The sequence below is a fragment of the Dasypus novemcinctus genome, chromosome 22 (genome assembly GCF_030445035.2).
Source record: "Dasypus novemcinctus isolate mDasNov1 chromosome 22, mDasNov1.1.hap2, whole genome shotgun sequence".
In the NCBI taxonomy this organism is placed as follows: domain Eukaryota; kingdom Metazoa; phylum Chordata; class Mammalia; order Cingulata; family Dasypodidae; genus Dasypus; species Dasypus novemcinctus.
In genome coordinates this window covers 72,212,950-72,220,860 of record NC_080694.1, presented here as the reverse complement: position 1 = coordinate 72,220,860, position 7,911 = coordinate 72,212,950, and the positions used below count along the sequence as shown (strand labels likewise).

General features: G+C 39.6%; 1 pseudogene; it reads left to right on the top strand.

The window, feature by feature from the left end:
- Positions 1–1,674: 1,674 nt before the first annotated feature.
- LOC101428985 (olfactory receptor 12D2-like) lies at positions 1,675–2,600 on the top strand (annotated as a pseudogene).
- The last annotated feature ends 5,311 nt before the right edge of the window (positions 2,601–7,911 follow it).

The following is a 7,911-nucleotide window of genomic DNA, read 5'->3' as shown; positions in this document are numbered from 1 at the left end:
GTTCATAGTACTGTCTGCACATGGTGGTAATATGCCTCTGTACCAGATTTTCCTTGTTGAGGGACCCATCCCTTTGTTTTATTCTGATGACTCCTAACTCTCATAATCTTGGTTCCAAGGAAGGTGAGTTCTGCTCCTGCTGTCTGAAAGGTGGCCTAAAAGACAAGAGTCAAAGTTTTCTGTGCAGGTTTAGGTTATATGACCTACAGTAAAACAAGCTCAGAAGAAAAGGTTACAGGAACAGAAAATGTCACCCCAAACTAGGTTTAGCCTATTCATGATTTCAAGTCCTCTTTCTCTGATTTCCACAAACTGGAGCAATTTGAAAAAGGAGAGAATATTAAAGGTAATAATATTCTTATATTAGTAATAGGATGTGACTTGCCCACATTCCCTAACACTTATGCCAATTTTCCTCCCACTTTATAAACCATAGAGTATTTTCCAAGGGAGCCCTCAAATGAGAAAGCAAATCCATACCTCCGTGCCAAGAAATAGGAATGTCAACTATGGAACATAACAGTCAATTGAGACTTGTGTTGCTGTCAATGGTCCTGAAATAAAGGGCAAAGCTTTCCAAGAGAAGAAGAGAAAAAGAAGGGAAAATGGAATTCAAGATAGGAATTCCCCAAAGCTACATTAAAGGGAAGAAAAGATTGCCCTGTTTATTCTTACAATAGTTCTTTTCAGCACCCAGAGGACATATTCTTTCTCAATTTTCATGGCTAGACATCTTTGGCTCATAAAATGCATGCAGAGTTTCAGAAAGGTAGGCAGAATTTTTGGAAGATGTAGAACTGATGCTGAGATCCCAGCCTGAATTATCACCTCAAATATTTTTCTATTATTTTATGATCACTGGGAATGTAAAACTAAAAAGCATCCTTGTCTATTTATCTGAACAATCAATCAGGTACGAACTAGAGGAGACAGACTGCGAAGTTACCTGTATATTCTACCTGTTACAGAATGGTATGACTTCTTCCTTTCATTAAAATTAAAAATCCAGGATTTAAAACAAATTTCCCTCTTTATGGTAAGCTACAATATATGTGGTGGGTTATGAAGCCACTTTACTTCCCATATTTTTATTGCCATATCTTATTTTCAATTCAACACCCTGATTCTGCAGATGTTCTCCAGAGCATATACATGAAAACCAGATATTTTTAAAATACATGATGAGCATTGAGAATTGAGTTTAATTTCTAATTTTCTTTAAATATCAGGAAATTATTTTTTTCTAAATGGAATTTTCATGCAATTCCATTTTGTGGGTCAGAGAATTAGTAATGGTGTTGAGCATATCTGATATATTTTAAACCGGATGGTAAAAGTCTTAAAATATGCAAATTGTATATGACGGTGAAAGAGGTATTGGGATGTTTTGAAACCAACCCTCATTGGAAGTGTAGTAGAGGTGAGGAAATTTCTCAAAGTTTTTCCATCTTATAAAACCTGACTATGAAAATATTTACAGTCAATGTCCAGATATAACCTTAATGTCTAATAGTCTAATGGCCCATGATGTGTAAAAGCTCGGTGTTTTGGGTCATTTAAAAGAACCATACTTGTCCTCAAAGCATTTTAGTCTTGGACAAAGATCCAGGGCTGGAAGGATTTGACCCTCCATAGTGAATATTTCCCAGACGTTATTTGTCTTTTCTTCCAGTGATGCTGAATCAAACCTCAGTCACTGAATTTTTCCTCCTGGGAGTGACAGACATCCAAGAGCTGCAGCCTCTTCTCTTTATCATTTTCCTCATGATCTACATCTGCAATGTGGCTGGGAATGGGGCCATCCTGATGATCGTCATCTCTGACCCAAGACTCCACACTCCTATGTATTTCTTCCTGGGAAACCTCTCATGGCTAGACATCTGCTACTCCACGGTAACAGTGCCAAAGATGTTGGAGAACTTAATCTCTTCACACAAAACAATTTCTTTCTTGGGATGCATTAGCCAGCTGCATTTCTTCCACTTCCTGGGCAGTACGGAGACCTTGCTGTTGGGTGTGATGGCATTGGACCGCTCTGTGGCTATCTGCAAACCACTTCATTACACTGTCATCATGAATCATCAGTTCTGCATTCAGATGGCCAGCACAATCTGGGTCATTGGTTTTTTCCATGCCCTGCTGCACGCCATAATGACCTCTCGCTTGAACTTCTGTGGTTCCAACCATATCCATCACTTCTTCTGTGATGTTAAGCCACTGCTGAACTGGCTTGTGGGAACATTGACCTCAACCAGTGGTTGATTAATACTGTCACAGGAACCATTGCTATAGGCTCCTTCTCTCTGACACTTCTCTCCTATTTCTCCATTCTCACATACCTCATCTTCAAGACTCATTCTTGCAGAATGCTTCAGAAAGCACTGTCCACCTGTGCCTCCCACTTCATGGTTGTTATTCTTTTCTATGTTCCTGTTCTCTTCACCTATATTCGTCCTACTGTGGGTAGCACCATGGACCAGGAAGCAATCATCGCCATCATGTACAGTGTGATCACTCCTGTACTAAATCCACTGATCTATACCTTGAGGAACAGGGAGGTGAAGGAGGCCATGAGTAGGATGATCAGAAGGAAGTTCTGACTTAGGCAATCTCACACATCTTCTGAGGCATTAATAATCATACAATGAGAAAGTGGAAATTTTAATGCATACCTTGTCTCAAATAGTTTAAAATATTTATAAAAAAAGGGAATTGTGTACAAAAAATAAATGGGATTATCTAGTCTAGTTCATTAAACAAAGCCTTCCTAAATAATATAAGAGAAACTGGAACAGATGGACAATACCTATGGAAACCTATTGTGAATTTGTTTTATGATATCAGTTGTTATAAAGGATTTATTAGATGTTCTGATCTATTCTTACATGAAATCACATGTGGAAATATGCTTGTATTACTTGTGTAGATAGATTTAGGCTTGTCTATCTGTGTGATCCCTCTTGGCTAACACATTTTAATGTGAGCAACAAAATTACTATTTTGTTATTGTTAACATTATTAAATTTTTAGTACATTAATTTAGATCCATGGTTAGTCAATTATAAAAGAAAATGCTAAGCCACTTAGGAATTAAGGAGAATTTTTAATAAGTTTGTCATGTTTTTTTGTTCTTCAACAAGGAAGCAAATAAGTATTTAAGCCAATGACATTGTAACCACTAATTAATGGAAATAAAAGAAGTAATGGTTGACCTAAAGCAAGGCTTCTTAACCTTTTTTGTTCCAGGGACCTCTTTGCTAGTCAGGTGAAAATCATGGGCTCCTCCTCAGAATGTAGCAGCATGATGTGCGCAAGGAGTGCCATGCCATGCAGGGGTGTCCCCCACATAGGGGAGCCCCATGCATAAGGAGTGCGCCCCATAAGGAGAGCTGTCCAGAGCAAAAGAAAGTGCAGCCTGCCTTTCTTTGGTGCTGCACACACGGAGAGCTGACATAAGATGAGGCAACAAAAAAAAGAAACACAGATTCCCGTGCTGCTGACAATAACAGAAGCGGACAAAGAAGAAGACACAACAAATAGACATGGAGAACAGACCACCAGGGTGGAGGGGAGGGGAGGGGAGAGAAATAAATAAATCTTTAAAAAAAAGAATGTAACATCAGATAGTTTTCAATACTTAACATAGACATGTATTTAAATTAAATTTTTGGGTTATTCAAAATTACCTTTTACAACTTTCCCATCATTTCAATACCTCATAAAGTAACATAGTTCAACATCTGTTCAAATGGCCATTTTCATTTACATTTTCCCACAGTGTCATAAGACCTCTCTGCCATCTTTACTAAACTTTTTGTAGGCAGTTATCCACTGCACTCAGAATAGACTACCTCAAAATAAAAATCATACTAAGTCCACATTAAACTGTGTATTATTTAATAAATATATCGTACCTTCTCCAACACATTCCCACAAGAATAATGTTTACTTGAATTGTCAATTCAAGCTCAGGGTACCCCAGTTTAGAATCCCTAAACTAAAGGCTCTGGAATTCTCCATCTAGAACACTTTTGGAAGACTCTAGACAAGCAAGAAGGAGATAAAAGGAGAGACATGGAGGAGATGAAGAGGCGGAAAAGGGGATGAGCATACAAGGAAGGAGTGCTGAGGATAGAGCATGGAGTTGAAGAATAGTGAGGAGGGTGGTGTGGCTATTTTAGAGTTGGGGAGTTGAGTAGTCAGAGAGGATGGTAGAGAGTTAATGGGTAGTCAGATCGTGTTGACCTGGCGGGCCATTGTGGGAACTTGGATATGTGGGGAGCAATTGCCGGGTTTTCAGGAAAGTGATACGTGATTTGATTTATATTTTTGAAGGATGACTGGTTATTCTGATGAAAACAGACTGTGAGAGGCAATGGTTAGATCAATGAGGAGGTTATGGCAGTAGTTCAGGTGGGAGGTGATGGCTCAGACCAGGGTAATAGATGGAGGTGGATCTGGGTAATTACAGGAGAGGAAGCCAGAATCGTTTTCTGATGGCTCTGATGTAAGATAAGAGAGAAAGAAGTCAGGGACGGTGATTACCTTGCTGATATGAGCACTTGGAAGGATGAAATTGTCAACCACAGACACAGAGAAGGGATTAGTTTTCTATGCCACCATTAAGATTACAACATATGTAGTGACTTAAAACAATACAAATGTACTGCCTTTCAATTCTGATGGCCAAGAGTCTGAAATGGGTCTCACCTGGATAAAATCGGGTGTTGGCAAGCTGCTAAGCTATCCTTTCTGTAGCTCAGGGGAGGGCTCATCCCTACTTCTTGGAATTACTGGCAGAATGTAGTCCTGTGCAGTTATAGGACTGGCATCCTCATTTTTTTTGTTGCCTATGAGCATAAGGAGGTGGCTTCTAGAAGTGTGCCTTGGCCAGAGGCCCTCTTCCTCCATTTTCAAGCCAGTAACAGTACCTTGTCTTATTTGCATATCTCTAACCACACTGCTTTCAAGAATTAGTGATTATAATGCACACACCAGATAATCCAGGATATCTCACCACCTAAAAATCCAATCCTTAATCACATCTGCAAAGAAATGTTTGCCATGTAAGTTAACATATTTGCAGATTCTCAGGATTGGGGTGTGGACTTCTCAGGGGGCCAATGTTGTCTTCCACAGAAGACTATTTGGGGAGCAGATCTTTAGGGGACACCAAGAGTTTCTCCTTTTTAGAGTTGAAGATTTTTTATGTTTTTTTTAAAAATACATACATCTCACAAAGTGTTACATTAAAAGGTATAAGAGGTTCCAATATGCCCCATTCCCCACCCTGACCACTCCTCCCACATCATCAACCTCTTTTATCAGTGTGGTACATTCATTGAATTTGGTGAATACATTTTGGATCACTACTACACTGCTTAGATTATAGTTTACACTGTAGTTTACACTTTCTCAAAGTTCATTCAGTGGGTTATGGCAGGATATATGATGTCCAGCATCTGTCCCTACAATATCATTCAGGACAACTCCAAGTTCCAAAAATGCCCCCATATCACACAACTTCTTCAATCTCCCTGCAACTCCTGTGGACACTGTCTCCACATCAAAGATACAATTTTTTCCATTACTAGAATCACAATTGTTCTATAGTAGAATATCAGTAAGTCCACTGTAATCCATATTTTATTCCTCCATCCTGTGGACCATGGAATGGAGATGTACACTCCATCTCTAAATCAAGAGGGGGCTTGGCTCAGACATGGCTGATGAATGTGATTCTTCTGCTTGCAGTTGTAGACTCTCTCAGTTCCTTGGTGTGCTGGTTGACCATCCTCACCTCCCTGTTAGCTGACCTGGGTAAGTACAATGATCCAGAGAGTAGCAGTTGCAACTTTGCCAAGGCTCAGGGCCCAGCTGACACATGGGCAGTCCAGAGACTCAAGTCTTCTGAGAATATACCAAACTCAGCACCAACCACAGGTTCAGTAAAATTGACAGAAGAGGCTTGAGTAAAGAGGTCACATCTGAGTCCAACTCCATCACACTCAGAAGCACAAATTCCAAATTAGGGTTCACTAGCAAAGCACTAAACTCCAAAGCCATCTGCCATGACCAGAGAACCTGTGTGTCCATAGCCTTCAGGATCACCACTACCTGGAGATGTATCTACTTTGGCTGTCTCTGGGATCCTTCTGAGAATTGCATAAGCACAGCCCCTCTGATGACCTCCCAACACATTTTTAAGTCTCTTAGCCACATAACTCATTTGTCTTGACCATTTCCCCCTTTTATTCAAGGTCATTTACTAGTTTTATCACCAGCTGGTGCTGGTAGTAATCCCTCAGCACCAGGGAGGCTCATTGCTGGGAGTCATGTCCCACACTGGGGTGAAGGTAATGCATTTACATCCTAAGTTTGGCTTAGAGAGTGGTCACATTTGAGCAATGTGGAGGTTCTCAGGAGGTAACTCTCAGCATCCTGCAGCTCTAGGTCTGGTTGAAATTTCAAACACACAGACTCATAAACATAGTCATCAGTATCAAGGGCCCATCATTGGACCATCATTCTTCACAGATCTTTGACCTTGCACTTGGGGATTGTTGCTGTTCCACTGGGGATTGAGAAAGAACTCCCCAGGATGGGAACTCAGCACTCCCTCAGTTGTCATGTGTAACTCTATTTGCTATGACAGTGCCTAACTAACATCCAAAAATACTTATATATCATATATACAGTCCCTGGAAAACTCCCTCGCAACCAAGTGTCCCCTGTCAATAACACCCCACACCAGTGCTCCTCCCCTGCCATAGTTGAGCCCTTTTGTTATTCAAATTTCTTCCAAAATGAAGCCTAATATATTGCCAAATTCAACTAGTAGGGAAATGAAATAGTAATAATAGGTTTAAAGATTAGAAAGAGAACATATAAGAATTTATAAAAATTTAAAATTAAGTAAAAAATAAAGATATTAAAAATGAAAAATATCATAAAACTTTGTTTTTGATGTTTTGCCTTTAATCACAATAATAGATGTTGGCCTGTATATACAATGGCAAGGTCAACTCTTCCATTCCTTCCTCAGTGTCTACAATCTTTTACTTTTATTTTTAATTTTGTCTTCATAAATTTTTAGATCAGAGTAAAGTCACATATACAATATAGGGAGCTCCCATATACCCAACATCAAATCCCTTTCCCCCTTTCCCAGCAATGAACTTTTTACATGTGTATGTTATATTTATTACAGCTGATGTACAGATATTGAAACACAGCTACTAACAATGGTTCCATTATGATCTATATTGTGGTTTATATTTCAAACTATACATTTTCTAAATTTTTGGTTATACTATGGTTTATAATTTAGACTATACCATTTTATAAATTTTCATTGAAATTTAACATGGTCTAATTACATCATCGCACTATTTTGTAGAACACTTCCATTGCCCCACAGTTATCCCCTCTTCCATCTATTCTATTTCTTTTTTCCCCTCTCCTAAGGACCCACGGTGACAACCAAGCCTCACTGCTTGAAGGACAAGATTCATAGATACTTGCAACAATGTTGAGGGCTTGACACACTAATCTGTCTTCCCCCACTGGAAACAATCCATGCTCTCGACAGATACACTCTCCTCTGTTTCAGAACCTCGGGCCTCCCCAGGATGGGGATACAACAAATTCTCACTCATTATATGGGTCTTCACCCACTGATATAACACAATATGACAAGATGAGCACTCACACACTCCACAGAAGACTGTCTCAGTTGCACCCTGTGCAAGATTCTCCCTGTCAAACACTTTAAACAAGTAACACTTCCTTATTATATTTTCTAACGAGTTTTCTCAAAATTGTAGTTTCAACCATGTACCTGACAATCTCCCATGCTCATCTTCTCCCCTCAAGCCCTCCCCCCAGTTCCATGGACCATCTGACCCATCC